The sequence below is a fragment of the Lissotriton helveticus genome, chromosome 2_1 (assembly GCF_964261635.1).
Source record: "Lissotriton helveticus chromosome 2_1, aLisHel1.1, whole genome shotgun sequence".
Taxonomy (NCBI): Eukaryota; Metazoa; Chordata; class Amphibia; order Caudata; family Salamandridae; genus Lissotriton; species Lissotriton helveticus.
The window spans coordinates 342,073,080-342,092,337 of NC_136059.1; positions in this window are offsets into that span (position 1 = coordinate 342,073,080).

A 19,258-nucleotide genomic window follows, 5' to 3' on the forward strand; every position below is an offset into this window, starting at 1 on the left:
GTTGTCTATGTAGCAATTAGGGCCACTGAGGCTAGTTAAGGGATCCATAAGCCCTGAAGAATGCCTCAGACCTATTAGGTTATAATTGATGGAGGAACCCTGAGGTATTTTTAGCAAGTCTGGATCTTGCTTTGTCTAGTAGTTTTTTTAGGAACTCCTTCCTTTCTTTAAGTCATCGTGGAGGTTTAGCCCGCCCTGGTGGCACTCACCTACCAGAAGATGTCAATGATGATGCATGACACTATTATGTGTGTGAGATTTTCTCTTCCATGAAGGATGGCATTCCTCGTAAGTGCAACAGAAGTCCTGTGATGTCCAAACTCTGAATTCTTGATTGTTTTGGGAAGATTACGAAATAACATATCATCTATCGTTCTCTTTTTGTTCCTTGCACTGCCGTACTAATTTTTGGGTTTTCATTGATACTCCTGGGATGTACGGTGGCCTACATCCACCTCTCTATTTATGTGCTAGAGCTCCAATATTTATGCTTGGTGACAGCCTTGAAGTGGAATAAACTTCAAGACTGCTCCCCACATCTGATTCTAGAATTTCCTTCCTCCCAGCCCTGAACCCAGGGTGTCTGGAGTCACAAAAGCTGTGCTAGGTTTTTGTGTGGGTGAGGAGGCAGCTCCTTTGAAGTGCGAATGTGGTAGGTGACAGTTCTGCCCCACCGTGGCCCATCATGCCAACACCCAGTGTTCTTTTATGATACTGACTGGGAAGAATACACAAAGGCCAATTGCCAACTACACCTACTCATGCAACCGAGGATAAGGCTGCAGGCACCAAATGACTAGGACAGGAAAATGCCAACTTTCAGAAAGTTTCATTTTCAAAATAGTGACTTATAATCTGACTTTCCATTTAAGAGGGTTTTAAATTACAATTCATTAGAAACCCAACATGACATCCCCATCTGCTCGTAATTAAAAAAGTAATCAATTATTAAATGTAATAAGGTAACCCAATGTTATCCAATAGGTGAGATAAGCCTTGCAGTAGGGAAAAACAAATTTAGAAATGTTTCACTACCAGGACATGTACAATTTAAAACTACATGTCAAACCTTTTAAATTCGCTGCACCCTGCCCTATGTGCTGTTTATAGCTTTCCATAGGGTTGACTTACATGTATTAAAATGAAGATTTGGAAATGGTAAAAGGTTTATTTTGACAGGTCAAAATTGCAGCTTAAAACTGCATAAAGGCTGGAACGGTTGGCATGAGAAATGTTTAAAAAGGTTACCTGGGTGGGTGGCACAATAAGTGCTACTAGTAGTATTAAATTACAGGCCTTGAGTACATGTAGTTCTACTAGGGACTTATAAGTAACTTAAATGTGTAAAAGCATGTAAGCCAAGTTTACCATGTTTAATAGAGAGAACACAAGCACTCTAGCACTGGTTAGCTGTGGAAAAGTGCACAGAGTCCTAAAGGCCAACACAAACTGGTTCATAACACAGGGGGTGTGAAGGCAAAATGTTTTGAGTTGACCCTGCAGCGAGAACCAGGTCCAACAACTGTGCTGTTGATTTCTTTATAAAATAGAGTATCAGCTTTTGATGCTTTCTTGACTATTCACTACCTTGACAGGGAAACACTATAATGAGGGCACATATATGTGGATACACGTGTAAGGAGGTTGAAACAGGGGAAGTAGGAGAAACTGTGGCAACAGGGCAAAAGGTGAGGGCCCAATGGGGAAAGAAACAGAGGGCATACAGTTATTTGGAGGCATTACATACAAGGCAGACACAACAGGCTGCAACTTGGAAGTTTTTCAAATGTAAAATCTTTGTGAGCTATTAGACATTTTTTTCACCTACAATGTAATTATGAGCTAGAATTATTTTCCTTTCCGCATACAGGTTGTAAGTACCCTTGGACTTTTTTAAAGGCTCTTAGTCAGGCTATTGAATTATGTGTGGTTGTGTCTTTGTGTTTGAGTGTGAGTGCGTGTGTGTGCACAAAATGCGCATTAATATAAGTAAATTCTGCTTAATCGAATCCTCTGAGTAACATTTGATACCGCAGATATAGTTCAACTCTATGATTCACTTATCTTGTTTGTGCATCCATTTGAGGAGATAATTAGTAGACTGATGAACTTCCATGACTAATACTTTACATAATGTACACCCAAATTTTAAGATGGTAAAAACTTCAGTCTATTTAAAAAAATTGTGGCATGCCAAGCAACTAAATGATTTTGACTCTTGGATAACTCTACGATAAACTCTGTTAGTACAGTGTACCGTAGTTTTGGAGGGAAAGGTAGTGATTATTAAATAGATTTTGTGTGTAAACTCTTAATCTCTCTGTATGCAGCATGTCTGTACATGTTGCATGATTCTTGTACATTAAGTTGGCTGCCAAAAATATCCTTTAACTTTTGCTATTATTTTATATCTTTTAGGATGGGCAACAGTCTTAGAGTCATAAAGCCAATTCATAGTTTGTTCTCATAGTTGCACCAAAGCTAAATAGAACATTTTCCTTCGTGTAACTACCAATCCTTCTCACTTTCTCACTTATTCCTTCATTTCTTTGAGCCACATTTCTTTATCAACAGACTATAGTTCTGTGCTCACTTTGAATAATAGGATTTCAACATTTGTAAAAGCTATAAAAGGATTAATGTTGGTTTTGTCTAGAAAATGCATCAGCCTTACCAGGTTTATAATTGAACACAGTGTCATAATCAGAAAAGGTCTATGTGGATCTCTACTGCCTAGAAGTTAGAAAGGAGAGGATGTGGTGCAACGTCTGACTCAGTAGCTGGGATCCAGGTACCAGTTTTGGTGCAATATCCTGTGATTCTGGGCAAATTACTTAATCTCTCCATGCCTACGGACAGCTCTCGGATAACCTCAAAGGTGACAAGCCGTGCTATATGAATCTACAAGCTTAACTTAGTGTTCTCTCATAGGAAACAAAAGGTTTAGCCATCTTCATTGGACAATGTGATGGTAACTATTTTGCAAAGAAGTTTGGTAATGGGTCTGACCTTCTCAACCAATTTGTTAATAAATCTCCTTAAAAAGTTAGCAAAGTCTTAAAAACTGAGTCTGGCTTGTAGCCATGGGTCAATTAAATATCCCTGAGACTTTTTTCTACCCTATTTCCTTGTGGGCTAATCATGTAGCTCAACGCTTCTCCTGAAGTAGAATGGAATGCATGCCTTTCAAATCTGGCAAAAAGATGATCTCCCAATCTTTGTAATACTATCTTAATATGTTGCAAATGCTTCCAGAGTATCGGAGTAAATTAAGATATCATCAAAATATACTGTTAAAAATAAATCTAAAAATCCTCTTAGCAGTTAATCAATAAACAACAGGTAGGCAGCAGGGCTTTACAGAGTGCGGAAGGCATGATTTGATATTCAAATGTGAAAACTTAGTATGTAACAAAGTTTTCCATTCATCACCCTCTAGAATTCTAATCAAATGATATGCGCATGTATGATCAAACTTAGTAAAAATAGTTGTTTATTTGATCTAGTCCAAAACAACAGATATCAATGATAACAGGTACATGTTTATGACTGTAATCTGGTGTAAACTATGGACATCAGGCCGTATGGGTTTTAATGGTGCAATAGTACAGGGCTGCTGTGGCTCTGAGTACTCCTTGAAAATCTCATGGCTAAAATACACCAAGAATGTTATGTCTGATATCTGCCACCCAGAATATTATGATGACCCTCAAATTCTGCAGTATATTATGAGGAAATCATTAAAGAGAGAATGTCTAAATATCCTAGAGGAAGCGAGATTGACGTTGGAAGTGGTCTAGCCCACTGTACAGCATAAACAAATGGGTTTTACCAGTTTCTCGATACAACCGTATTTATTCAGTGTTTTTACCACTCAACACTTCAGGCTAGATATGTTTCACTGTCTGATTATTTCTATTTCTATTTAAAAGATTTGTAGAGCGCGAAATCTGCCCCAGCCAAGAGGCGTCCCGGCGCTAACAGCAAATAGGAAACTACAACACAGGGGGGAATGAAGAAGAAAGAAGAAAATCTTTATTTGGTTTTTTACAACCATAACATGTAACACTTTAAAATTGACTACAAAGTATGTTAAAAAACAATTTCGAAATAAAATATATATAATTAAATCTTAATAAATAGAAAAAGAAAATTATTCCACTCATCTAGTAACCGTATTCACAGGGGGGAATGAGAGCGACCTACATAGTGGGAAAGAGAAAAGTTTTAATAGCTTTCCTAAATTCAAGTAAGCTGCTGAGGCCTCGAATATGGAGGGGCAGTGAGTTCCAGAGAATAGCCGCTCTGTACCGGAAGGAGCGCCCTCCGGCCCGAGTCCTCCTAACCCGAGGGACCACTAGCAAATGTTTGCACATGGAGCGAAGCTGATGCGAGGGGACGTAAGAAGAGAGCAGATCAGTCAAAATGTTAGGGAAGGCGAACTTCAAGATTTTAAAGGCTATGTAAAGAGCCTTGAACTCAATCCGTTGAGCCACAGGCAGCCAATGAAGGCGGCGGATTGCATTAGTCACCAAACAGACTCTGCGCAGACCCAGAAGAGATCTTTCTGCGGCGTTCTGTACTCTCTGTAGCCTGTGTACTTCCACTTTGTTAGCCCCCAGATACAGAGAGTTCGCGTAATCAAGCGTAGATGTAATCGAGGTCTGAAGGATGATATGTCTGGTTGGGGCATCAAAGAAACCCAAAATAGGTTTAAGTCCGCGCAACAAACCAAAACAGGTGCCCGCCACCTTCTTCGTTTGGGTCTGGATACTGAGAGAGGTGTCTATCCAAACCCCAAAGTTCTTTACAACCTGTTTAGGAGGGGGCTGCCTAGATTCATGGGCCACCAACCCATGATCCCTACCCACCAGCAACACCTCAGACTTACTGGCATTCAGCTGGAGGCAGTTAGCTGTCATCCACCTGGCATCTGCAGCAAGATTGTCTTGAAACTTAGAGGCATCAGGCTTAGAGTTGCTTGAGAGGGCTACCACCAGCTGAGTGTCGTCGGAGACCTCAGTCAGTCCTCTGCTCTTAGCAATTACAGACAGAGGTTGTACATACAAATTGAAGAGCAGAGGGCTCAGAGAAGAGCCCTGTGGCACCCCGTGCTTGATGGGGAAGGCGGACGAGGAGAAAGGGGGAGCAATCACCTGATAAGTCCTATCAGAGAGAAATGACCCTAGCCACTTCAAAGCTAGGCCACCGATGCTAGCCTCTTCCAGACGGCGCAACAGGATTACATGGGACACAGAGTTGAATGCGGCACTGAGATCCTGAAGGATCAATGCCGATGTCTGTCCTGCGTCCATTGCTGTCCAAAGATGCTCTGTCACCGACAGGGGCGCCGTCTCAGTGCTATGACCGGGGCAAAAGCCATTTTGCGAGGGATCTAGAGTATTATTAGCTTCCCTAACACTAATAATTAGTCCTGTCAATTAATATGTTGTCCCTGTGATACGACGTGAAGTTAATCAACCATCCATGTACTGTTTTTTTTGCACATTTTATACCAATTTAAGGATAATTTTCATTAAGCCTTTATTGAAATCCTTAAATTTTAGACAATGTAGACCGGTGTATCTATTTTTACAACTGATTCCAAATGTTTTCATTTGTGTGGTATTAGCAAGATTCTTGAGGGGCATCATTACCTGAAGCAAGATATTAACTGACAATTGCTGAATTGTATTTGCTTTTATTACACTCATCTTTAAATTCTGATTCAATTTTTATTGTACTGTAATTTATACTTCTATGATTCTCCATTTTGAATTGAATAAAGATGGTGTGAATGATTGATTGATTAACTGTAATCCTATTACTTGCTCTATAGTCAGTACATGTTCTTAGCTCACCCCGGTTCCAGGTACAAAAAGTAAAGGAGAAGAGATGGCCACATCTAACATGCTCTATGTCTGATTCTGTAAGTGGATATTCCTGACTATATAATATGGATACCCCCATTTCCAGATCAATCTTGCAATAATAACTTTTATTTGAGATAATGTGAAGATAATACACTTATTTGTTTCTTATAAACACATCATAAAACTTCTAATAACAGGATAGCTAAGTATTCAAGCCATTAATCATAGGAAGTGACATTGTTCCTTATAAAGCCTTTGAAGGATGACTCTTAGCTTGCTCTTTAGTTATCTCATTTATGGCCAGATGTAGAAAGCCAGTTAGCAAACAATGAAATTAGCAGAATTTCAGCGTTTGCGATTGCAAATTAGCAGTGTGCAATGTAGCACTCAAAAACCCCTTCGAAAAATATGGAATCGCATAATTTGCGATTCCCTATTTTGGGATTGCATTTAAGGAATGGCAAATTGCGATTCCTTAAATGCAATGTAAGAAGCACAAATAAAGTGTGATTTGGCCTTAAGGTATTGCAAATTATCACCAACTTCAAGTTGATGGTAATTTGTGAATTCCTTTAAAAAAACACTTCATGCACACATTCATGCCTTTAGGGCATGTATGTGCACCACATGTGCACACAAGCACATTTCAGGGGTGCAACAGGATGTCCCTCTAGAACACTTGCACCCTTGAAATTGCGCACGCAATTTGCGAGTACCTATTGGGTACTGGCAAAGTGCGTGTGCAATTCCCATTCATTCCTATGGGCCTCTAGGTCCAAAGGAATGAATGGCAAGGTATTCCTTGATTGCAAAACGCAATTTACAATTTGCAATTCGCAATTAAGGAATATTCCCCCACATGCATCAACCTATTTAGAAAGTGCAAACGGTGCGAATCGGTAAATTCGGCCATTTGCACTTCCTAAATACGTTTTTGGGATGCATCAAAGAGAGTGTCAAAATTAGCTATTTTTTGCATTTCTTAAAAATGCAAATGCAATTAAGGAATCGCATTTGTGCGATTCCTTAAATGCAATGCATAATTTGTTTTTAAACTTGCGAATTTTGAAATTGGAAGTGCAAATTAACACGAGGTTGACCCTCGTGTTAATTTGCGAAAATTTTTAGAAAAGCAAAAAATGCATTTTTTAAACTTGCATGTTACAGACACACATGTCCTTAGGACATGTGTGTGTGAAACATGCATTTGAAAATACATTTCAGGGGTGCAGGGGGGGGGGTCCTTTGGACCCCCCTCTGCACCCTTGCAATGCATCAACAAATTGCGATTGCAAAAAAAAAAATGCAAAACGGCATTGATTCCTACGGGCCTCTAGGCCCATAGGAATCAATGTAATGCCATTCCTTAATTGCGATTCGCAATTAAGGAATCGCAATTTCCGAAAATTAAGAAATCCTAAAAACTTTTAGGATTTCTTGATGCATAGGATTTTGCATTTCCTAAATAGCGATTCCTTAATTTTCGCTATTTAAGAAATGCAAAATCCTAGATCGATGCATGTGGGGGTTGAAGGAATCACAAAAAATATTGCAATTCCTACCTACATGGCATTTTGCGAGACATTAATAGCGATGCCCTAAAAATCGCTAAAGGACTCGCAAAACTGCTTTTACCTACATCTGGCCCAATGATTCTTACAATAATCAAAACTCATTTGTATTGTTCTTGTAGCCCTATTAATATTATGATTATGCAAAGCTGACAATGGCACAGTCTGTATAGTATTCAATACCCAGTTTGAAAGTGCCTGATTTTCTTTACACTGCAAGACATTTCTTTTCATTGCAGTGGAATTAATTTTTCCACCAGCTGTAGCTTTTCGAACAGTGGTGTTACTAATATTTCATTCTTGGAAATCTTAGCTTTGCTCTGCCGCTTTATTACAAGATGCCCAGATATCCCACAGGATGTGTAAGTCTTCTTTCATCTTTAGTAAAAGACCACTCACAATATCTAAGTGATAGGGTCTAGCCTATATAAACTTTAATATTCTTTGGTGGTTGGTTATGCCACGATCACCTTGGTCACGATATTATTGTTCTCTGAGCGTCACTCTGCTAAACAATGATATAGCTATGTTACTAAATCTATGAGCTCCTCACACTTTGTATGATGATTTACATGTTGTGGAAATACATCTTTCAATTAACTTCACTGCCCTTGACAAAAGAGAGTAGACCTCTTCCCTCAGGAATATCAGTCTCAACTACCAGATGATTAAAGGTGATGATATAGCATAGTAACTCTTGATAGCCCAGTTTTAAATTCAGCAACTCACAAAGGAAAAACATGTGACTTCCTATCAAATAACTTTCTCATTTGCTCGCAGAAGGCCAAACATTCAATCAATCAATCAGGGAATTGTAAGCGTGCTACTCACCCGTGAGGGTCTCAAGGCACTGTGGGGCGGGGGGGAGAGGGGGGGGGAGGAGGTTCAGCCGATCTGTTTAGCCGGAGGGCCAAGTCTTGCATCTGATGTCTGCCGGTAGCTCGTTCCAGGTTTTGGCTGCAATGTGAAAGAAGGATCTTCCGCCTGCTCAGGCTCTGTGGATGCGCAGGGTTTCAACCAGTGCGAGGTTGGAAGATCGGATGTTTCTTTTGGGTACTTGGAAGTTGATTCTGTCGTTGAGGTATTTGGGTCCTTTATTGTGTAGGCATTTGTAGGCGTGAGTAAGGATTTTGAAAGTGACTCTTTTCTCCACAGGAGCCAGTGGAGACCTCGTATGTGTTGGCTGGTGTGTTCGTGTCGGGGGATGCCGAGGACGAGTCTGACGGCGGTGTCCTGTATTGTCTGGAGTTTGTGGAGAAGTGACTTGTTGATGCCAGAGTAGAGTGCGTTTCCATAGTCCATTCTGCTGGTGATGAGTGCGTGGGTGACTGTCTTCCTTGACTTGGGGTAATCCACTTGAAGGTCTTGCGGAGGATGCAGAGGGTGTTGAAGCAGCTGGAGGTGACGGCGTTGACCTGTCAGTTCATGGTAAGTGATGAGTCAAGTACGATGCTGAGGTTCTTGGTATGGTCTGAGGGGATAGATGGGCTTCTGAGGGCGGTCGGCCACCAGGTTCCTTCCCATACAGAAGGGGTGGTACTGAGGACGAGGACTTCTGTCTTCTAGGCGTTGAGCTTCAGGCAGCTGTTGGTCATCCAGACTACAACATCTTGCATTCCTTTCTGGAAGTTGAGCTTGGCAGTAGTGGGGTCTTTGGTTAGGGAGAGGATGAGCTGGCTGTCGTAGGTGGAGGAAACAATGTTGAAGCCGTGTCGTCAAATGGTGCCTGCGAGGGGGGACATGTAGATGTTGAAGAGGGTCGGGCTCAGTGATGAATCCTGTGGGACTCTGCAGGGGTCTTTTGTGGGGTCAGAGAGGAAGGGTGGGAGTCTGATCCTTTGGCTTCTCCCAGTGAGGAATGATCAGATCCAGTTCAAGGCTGTTCCTTGAATGGCTGCGTCGTGTAGTCTGGCGACTAGTGTGCGGTGGGAGACAGTGTTGAAGGCTGCTGATAGGTCAAGTAGGATGAGGGCTGCGTAGTGGCCGTTGTCCAGGAGGGTGCGGATGTTGTCTGTGGCAACGAGTATGGCCAAACAATTATTTAGCAGTGGATCATTACACTTGACTAATGAAAAACTCTGATATCAGTCACACTCAAATAACAAACACTACTTGGTTTGATCATCAGTAAAAGTCATGGATTTACGAAGGAAATGTAACTGAAACTGATTAAGAAACTATGCAACCTTCTTGGGATAAACAGGCCGTCTCTATGGAGGTGTTACTAATATTACAAGTTCTGCTTGTGGTCATGAATCCATGTAAGACTCAGAATCGCTTACATGAAGTATTTCAGAATGTAAGGTCTTGTTCTCTGTTTTGAGCAAATTAATTTCCTGTTATAGCTTGGTCTCTCCCCATCTAGGGTTTGAGACAGAGAACATTCTAAATCCAGCACTCAGGTTAGATTGATAATGAGCGCTATGCAATGTGTCAAGATTATCCCAAGATGGTATTCTGAATCCAACATGAGTGGTGCTAATATCCACACTTCCCTTTGCATGGTCCCCTTAAGTGACCATGCAAAGAATGTTTATGCCAGTTAATAGCAGATCCGGGAAAAAGAAAATGGGACAACGGAGAGAAAAATATAGACACTGGATATCTTCATGCTGCCTGTTCTTAATGCTAGGTTCAACCTGTAGTGCGGAGGTGTTGATATTGACAACAAGAACTAATTATATTGGTACTTATACAATTACCTTACAGTTCACTATTTTTACTATGATAAATGATGTGCCTTGTGACCATCTCTGTGTAACCCATTCTCTATGGCTGGTGCAAACTCTTTTATAAATCAAGTCTGTTATTTGAGTGATTCTCAATACATATAGTTAATCAGCTGTAACATAATCCATACACATCCGTACTATGTTTTCACTCCTGACATTACACATTCACTTCCCCATCACTGGTAATACCATAAAACCATACATGATTCAAGTGCAATAGAGTTTGTAATCTAAGACGGATGACTCCTGTACAACAGAGTTTGAATCCTTAAAAGGATAATTCCAGTACTATGTGCAACTCAAGACACATTTTTTTTATCTCATAAATTATCTTGAACATTTCACTGAAATCAACAAGTCCCTTATAACTCCTGAATAAAGCTTAATTAGTTCCAGTCCCCTGGCAACAAGGTTCCAGCTGCAAAGCCTAACTACCATGATTGCCTTGCAAGGAACACCAGGAAACATGAGGAACCTATGGTGTATGGAACATAGATTCGCGGCTGCACTGCAAGTCTAGTGAGAGTCCATGGTGCTCTGGAAAATGTTTGTCTTAACTCCTAGTTGTGTATAATATTTTTTGCCTGGTGAGCAACAACTGTGAATGCTCAGCAGGCACTACGGGGTGGCTGTGGAGACCGACAAGTAAACCATAGCTCTGGCACCAGTCAAATCCTGTAGGTTTGTCTAAGAGGCTCATAGCTCACAGCTAGAGATATGCGAGTGGAGTTGAAGCACTGAAACTAGAGTACTTTGAAAGCCAGTAATGCTTTTGCACACAACCTTGCTACTGAGGCTGATGAGCTTCTTCACTGCAATTCTTTTTTGGAACTGGAACCCATGCCTTACTGGTCTGTGTCTCAAAGTAAAGTACACTTTTAAAAGTGTCTTAACACTTGACACTAGCCAGCCATAAGAAACACAACATACTTTCTAAAAGATGTCACACAACAATGTACAGTCATTGCAATAAAATACATCAAAGACTACATGCACCTATAATAAACCAGACCTGTTGGCTTTGCCAATGCATTTTTGCTTTGCACACTGCATCGTGGTGGTCCTGTGTTACAATATCCATGACTGTCTGGGTTCAATCTAAGCCTAATTTTTATTGGATTGCAGGAGCGCAAGCTCTTATCAGAGGTCTAGAACAAGCAACTTTTGGGGCTATTTATGCCCAAGAAAACACAACAACTGGCAGTGGCTGCTGGTAATGTGTTTGGGCAAGGGGGTGAGAAACACTCACACCCACCCACATACTCACACTAGTCCATCCACAGGCACACTCATTCACACACCCCCATTCATAAGTGCATGCATACACCTGCCATTCCCAAGCACATAAACATACCCATTCACAGCACGCGTGTACAAATAGGCATACATTCATACATACACACATTCACCCAACCCAAAAAAAATTACCGGGCGATGGAGGTGACATTGTGTGGCGGGAGGAAAGTGTCAGTGGAGGGGACTTCAGGGAAGTGACTGCCTCCTGTAAGTGGCTGACTTTGTCATGGGTCAGCCAACCAGAGGAGAACTCTTACCTGTCACAGTGTGGGATGGAGTCATTAAGGCTTTCTGACCCCACCCCACTCTGTAACAAGGCATCGTTGATTTACACTTGGCTCTAGACACTTCAGGGCTTACCACGGAAATGTCCGAGTCTATTGATGACACGCATCCTTGTCATGATGAGGAGGACCTCACAGTGCTTCTCTAGTCTGGAGGGGTCATGCCCTTAGGGCGGGGAAATCTACAACCTGGCAAAGTTTGGCTTGAGTAGCAAGGCACCTGCACATTTAGTGCATGGACAGTGCCTGGCTGCATGACCTGAACATGAAGAGTGCCCTTGAGGCTGACCTTTGCTCAGTCTGATAGACACTCTTCATGCTTTGACTACTGCTACTGACAGGCACCTCCTTGCAACTGGGAAAAATTATAACCATCAATATTCAAAGTGAACCGCAATGTTGCTTGGTTAGGCAAAGTGTCAGACGTGTTCTGGAGCAGAAGAAATACCTAGCCTCTAGCCCCTCTGAGCCTAACAAATGTTATCAGGTGGGGACTGGTGAACATTAGTGCCACTGATGGTCCAGAAGCCAATCATAGCAGAGTAGCAGCATGAAAAAGCATATGAAGGCACACATTGGTAATGGAGGCAGGCAGTGAGACACAGTTTTAGATGGCAACAAAGGTGAATCCTAGAAACACAGTTTACAGAAAATTCAGAACCCATAACTAGTGCCCTACAGAACCTGAAAATTATTTCTCGTTCACCAGCAACATTTGCAGATGTATTCATGATCATTTCCACGGTATTAGTAATTGCTAGAATGGGATAAGGCACTGAGAATATTAATATATGTCAGAGTTTACATATTGCAAGGGATTTGAGGCTTACTAGCAGTAGGTCTGTGCCATGGCTGGGGATTTCCAAGCATAGAAGAAAGGGATATTCCTCCAGGGGTGTATCCTGCCACTACTGCCCAGTGAAGCTGTCTTTGTTGTGTATCATTACATAGACCCCTTAACTTTTAAAAAGTTAACAAGACTAGAAACGCATATTTTTCACTTTGGCCCTTCCTTAAAGTTTGTAGATAGGAAATTCTGATGACTGTGTGGGGTGGCCTATATCCAGGTAATTTTTTATTTAAAAATTACTTTATGTTTCTGTACATTTTATTTGATGTATTATTTTTGTGCAGTGGCCCACTTCCCTTGGGGATGGGGGTTTGCTTTAAAATTTTTAATAAATACATAGATAACGATCAACATGTTTGTCAGTGAAAAAGAATGAAGTGATGAAGCAAAGCTTCGCATATTTTGCGACTTGCCGAATTCATGAACCTCGTTTATGTGTAACAAGGTAATAATTTGTACGTCTTACTAATGTTTATTCTATGTTTAAACGAGGTTTCCCGACGCTTGCCTATGTGTTTTACTAAAATAATTAACTCGAGTCTTTTTAAAATGGCCGCTGCTTGAAAGTAAGTGTCTGCGCATGCGTCAGTCACACTCACGTGTCCTGATGTGTTTGCAGAGTTGGAGGGAAATAGTTGCGCATGCGTAATGCATAGCTTTGCCAGTAACGTGGTACTGCTCGTGCCACTGCTCTTGTGTACGTATTCATGTAGCTAACATTTAGACTGCATAAGTATATTTTATAGTGATAAGTTGAAAGAACAAACCCTGTGATGTGTTTTCATAATGTTATTTCTATGTATTAATTTGTTCTCGCTTACTTTTCATGTACCGCGGGGAATGGGGGTCTGACTGAGCTGAATGCCATCTTGGAGGGCCTTTCTGCGCATGCTCCTCCATCTGGGGAACTGACAACCTTGGCTGATGGAACTTGGCCAGCTGGCAGGGATGGGCAAGATGCTCCTGAGAACTGACCTGAAAACCCAGGAAAACGGAGCCATGTGTCCCTATTCAGCAACAATGTAAATTGTCATTGTCTTTCCCTGCAGTTTCTCATGGGAACCCCAATCTTGCTAGGCGGTACCCAAAGATGCAAATTAGGCATCCAAATAGTGTGTTATGATTGGTGTGTTACCCAAAGCCTACCTTAGGACCAATCCAAATTGAGGGATTCTGACACTTTGCAACATTGGGGGGTGGTACACCGTCCCCAAACTGTATATCTACCCTGGGTTCACCTAGGGAATTGTCAGACTTGTCTGGTTTAGCTGACCTGTCACTGACCCATCGTACTCAATAGGTGACTGAAGATACAGAGCGCTGCGGAGCACTCTGTCCGAAATTGACCATAGACTAAGGTTCTACTGAACCTTAAAGTGCTGGCGAAGCACTTTGCTGGGAGTTCGCTGATCCAATCGGGGTCTTGATCGATAGCTGCAGAGAGGGTGGAGCGCAGGCGTTGCTTCCAAACTGCGGGTGTGGTCCTGTCCTGAGCGGTCCTGTCCTGAGGGTTTGCTGTCCTGTCCCGAGGGTCCTGTCCTGATTCCTAATCTGAGGGTATCCTGTCCTGTCCTGGGTGTCCATTCTGCACCTGCTGTCCTTTGAGGGGTATCCTTCCTTGAGGGTTTCCTGTCCTTAACTGACCCGTGGCCAGGGTTTGGTTTCCACACCAGTCTAGGTAAATATTGCTCAAAACTCTTTAAACTTGCACCTTTCTATTTTTCTGTCTTTTGCTTTAATAAAGAGACATCTTTGCACATATTGATTTTTCCATGCTTTTGCCGCAATTTATTGAAACATAAAGTCATTTGCATAGCTTTTTCTTGTTCCTATGTTACCCTACCTTTTAGAAATCATATTTTGCATTGCAGTTTGTCATTTTCTGATATGGTCTAGAACGGCCTTACTTAAACTGTCTAAAGAAATTTTGCCTTAAATGCATAGCGTTTTCCTGTTGTATCTCATATTTGCATTTCCATGATTACCCTGACTTTATTTTTCTATAGTTATGTACTTTTCATTATCTTGATTATTGATTGTCTTATTCTTGTAAACTTAATGCTCAACGAAAACGAACTTTAGATAAAGCTTTTAAAACTTCCAGTTGTCCGTGGTCATTTTACAACAGTATTGAATGTCATTTTGAGTTGGTATTTTGCTGCCTTTTCCTTTACAGCTAGCTCCCTGATCCGTTGTGGTCATAGGTACCCGTGTCGGTGGATGGTAAGTCGGGTACTCTGAGTAATAACAGTAGGGAATTCACACAAATTGGTAGCAGCCCGTGAAGTCACCCTGTCAATGAATAGTGTGAATTGAAAGTATATGGGCCCGAAGCCGGAAACGGCGGAATTATTGGCTGGGTGACCTCGCGCGCTCTATCAGTTTTTCTGGCTAGCAGAGGATGGTTAGGGACTAGTTGAAGGTTAGGCAGGATTAGTCAGACTAGTTAAGTCGGTAGCTGCTAGTATATTAATGCTGCTACAAAAGCGGCCATTCCGAGGGAACCGATCACTCTCTTGAAAGGTGTTGCTTTTTGAAAATTCATGAATTGTTTTATTATTGTTATTCTTGTTCTTATATTGTTATATGTATTAATCCATGCATATGTAAACCGTCTCGTTTTATGTTGTCCGAACTCCCCGGGGAATTGAAAGGGCAAGTGGTGAATAGAATCCATTGTCCTGAGGTCGCAGGCTCGAGGAAAGTTAGGTGCAGGTTAGGATAACCGGGAAGCACTAACTAGGGTTTTTCTGAATACATGTGTGAATAAATGTCAGTAACGAAGTTCATTGGCAAAATTCCCATAGTGGCGTAACCTAGTAAGGGTCACATCGGAAGAGTAGCAGGTTCTTCGGAGCTAGGGTGAAAGCAGAGGGGTCCGCTGGGAAACCTTAGACTCAGATATATCCCGGAGAAGTGGATGAGTTTAGGGGAATAACAGGTTCACCGATGCTAGAGTGAAGGGTAGGCGGAAGAGATCTACCCGCAGCGCGTGAAAAGTAAATGGAAGTAGTTTACTTGCAGTAAAACAAAGCTATCCTGTCTAGACACTTGAGTACTGTGGCAAATGTGTATTCGTTGTTAAATAACCAAGCACTGAGCACTTTAGAAAGAAAGAAAGTTTCCGTTACCTTGTGAAGGGAGGGAGTCAGCCGCGAAGCGTCTCTGACGTCACTCCGTGCCGCGCTGGGATTGGTAGAAGCAGCGGGCGGGTAGCGGGGCTGAAATTGTAAAGGAGGGGTGAAGCGCCGGAGCGTGAGGACAGTCTTACGAAGGGGCCGCGCACCCATTGGTCGAAACTATTTTGAACGCGTGCACCCCATTGGTCGCACGGAATTGCAAAACGCATTTTGATTGGAGGTCACTTTGTAAACAAAGTTAAGCGTAGAAATCGTATGTGGCACTCGTATTGTCCAGAGACTAGACCAGATCCAAGGAACCAAGGGTTTGAAAGGGATCAGTGGAAAGCCAATAGATACGATATTATGTACGGAGCTAAGAGAAAAATGTCCCTTGTAAATAGGGTAAAGAATTATTTTAAAACGGACAAACCGATTAAGTCCAGGGAGGGCGTTATTGTCCCCCCACCGAATACTCCTGCCTCGTTCATGATGTTTGACCGAGGGTATAATACCTGTGTGTGGTTGGAGAATTGGGTAAAGTACACAAAAGATGACGGAATATTGGCTTTTCCGTTAGACGGAACTTTTAATGGCAGGATTTTATTCAATTTGAGGACCCGAATGAATGAATTACATCCCAGACCGAGACTAACGCAGTATGAGGCATTAGAGGAATGGGAGATTGAGGCTTTTGAAAGAGAAAAACCCCGGATGGACAAAGGTCTGACCAAGTGGTACCCAAGGCTGAAACAAGAGACTAGGGACAAGAGGATGAAACAGTGGAGACAGAGCATGATTGTTGAGGGTCTGTTTCCCATGATGCCAGCAGGTAACCCTTCTGCGGGAGAGAAAAAGACAGAAAAGAGTAAACACTGGGGAGCGCTTGGAGAGTCAGACGATGAATTATTAGATGACATTTTTACGCGAAGCCCGCCCCCTTATAATGAGGGAGCCCGACCTTCTAGTACCGGCGAGAATCCCCAGCGTCCATCTATTAAGGAGGAGGACAGATCCCTAAGTAGGGGGGGAGGTGGCCAGGTACTGCCCTATTTTGAGAATCCCGGACCCGGGGAGGTACGAGATATATATCCTAGAATACCCGTGAGCCCGGAGGAAAAATACTCCCGTGAAAGAGCCTTTTCCCCCAGATCTCTTTATGAGAACGAAGAAAAGCCATTAAGTTCAGGAATGCCCTTTTTGCAGCCTCCATATGGGGAGGAGCCAGGTCATTTGGCACCGGAACTTTGTTCCCAAAACCAAATTATGGTGGAGGACCAAGTGAAACGCATCCTACTGCCCCGAGTTTTACCCCTCACCTGACCCCACAGATAATACCTGACCGAACCTTAGGAAGAGTACTAGATGAAAGGGAGCAAGAGGCCATAGCTAAACAGAGGACAGAAATAATTCAGAAGATCTCCCAGTTAAATGCCAGTCCTGAGGCTTTGACTATTCCGGTAACAATAGGACCAGTGGTTCCGTTGTATGGGAATAATCAAGGAAGTTCAAACCCTCCAGTTATGAACCCAATCATGGCCCCGCCGAGGCAAGAGCCCCTACTGATAGATGATCAGTCCAGTGAGTGCGAGTCCGAAGTTGTGTTTTTGGACCTGCCAAACAAACAGACTGGGAAGGGAGTGCAGAAGAGGCATAATCCTTTTAATGCGAAAGAAATTAAATTAGAATCAACGTCAGGTACTAGGAGTGTCTCTCTGGTGACCCCAGAAGAAATTGAAAACTGGAGTCGTGAATTAGAAAAACAGGCTCCGCAAACGAAACCTTTAGACCTCTACAAACTGAGAGTAGAAATAGAGGAATTAATGGCAGGAAATGTGGGATTAGACAGATTAAATACCTACTCGGAAGAAGAGTTGCTGTTTATGTGTAAAAGCCTTACCAGAAGTACAAGAGTACTCCACGAAAAACTGACAGACACTGCAGCTAGTATGGGGGTAGATATTTCAAGATCCAAGCCCTTACAAAAGCCTTACAGAGCTGAGTTCTCAGACAAAGATATAGAAAACTTGAATGTGTCGGGAAAAAAGTTGCAGATTAAAGAATTGATTGCAGTTTTGCAGAAATGGGGAGACGTGGAAAAGTGGAAAAGTAGGTGGGCACGAAAGAAAGATGAGGCTCGATCCAGACAAGCCACCCCTGAGTTCGCTTTGAGAGAAGTAGACAAGCCCGAAACGTTATGCCCCATGCGGGAAGTGCCAGGTGGGAGGTATGTGCACGTTCCATGGTCCAGACAGGATATTGTGTCCTTTACTAACGATTTCCCGAAATTGCGCGAGAAGCCAGTTGACTGGTACCGGCAGGTGGAAAGGTTCGTAAAGGTGCAAAAATGCCTGTGGAAAGACCTGGATGGATTTTTCGACATAGTGGTCCCGGTAGATCTATGGACCGAGTGTAAAATTGCCATAGGCTGGCCTAGTGAGGAGTACCCGAGGGACTCTAACACAGGGGAGCCGTCGATTGAAGTGATGAAAAAATATGAACAAGTAATGCTGCATTTGAAAAATAAGGTGCCAGCAAAGGAAACTGATTGGACCAGGATAGATAGAACCACGCAGGAGAGAGACGAGACAGTGCACTCCTATTATGAAAGGCTGCTGCAGGTGTTTAAAACATACAGTGGTATAGATAACATCAAGATGAAGGATATGACGCACTTCATTTACAGGTTTGTAAACGGTTTAAGGCCTGAAATTTGTCAGTGGATAAAGGATAACAAAATTTGTTGGCACTCCAAAAAGATAGATGAGGTCCTGCGGTACGCAAAGTACTGCGAGGACGAGATGGCAGAAAAGAAAAAGGAGCTCAAGGAAAAAGTCATGTTGGCTCAGGTGAAGCTCGCAGAACAGCAGGAAAAACAGTTGAGTAACATGGGCAAAACAACTCAGAACCAAGGTCCTGGGGGTGGGGGAGGAGGCAAGCCCCGGCCCAAAATGAGCAGGGAAGAGGCTATGAAGAAATTTCCCTGTCACCAGTGCGGAGAAATTGGACACTGGCGTAACGAGTGTCCTTATTTACCTGACGATAACCCCAAAACACCTGATTTAACTCCACAGACGCAGAAAGAAAGACCAAGAAAGACTCAACCACAGGTAAAAACGGTTCAGGTGCCCCGAGCTCCTAAGCAAGTACATAGGGGAAAAGGCGCAGAGGGTGATGAGATAGAAGTCTGGGAAAGCAATGAGAACAGAAATGCAGCAACTTCGCAGTATCTGTTAAACGATACCTTCCTTTGTGATGACCAATACTGACGGGGCCTGAGAGGGGAGGACGAGGAGTGCGTACTTGGCGCCTCTTTGCCGGTAGACCAGTCCGGACCATACATTGAAGGAAAGGTTGACGGAAATGATGTCACCTTTCTGTTGGACACTGGCGCTACCCGTTCTACTGTGAGAACAGTGGACGTTCCAAACCTACCCCTCTCGGGAGAAGCCATCCAAGTAGTGGGTGTATCTAATCAATTGATTAGTACTCCTGTTACCAAGCCCATGGAGATCTCAATCGGAAACTTTAAG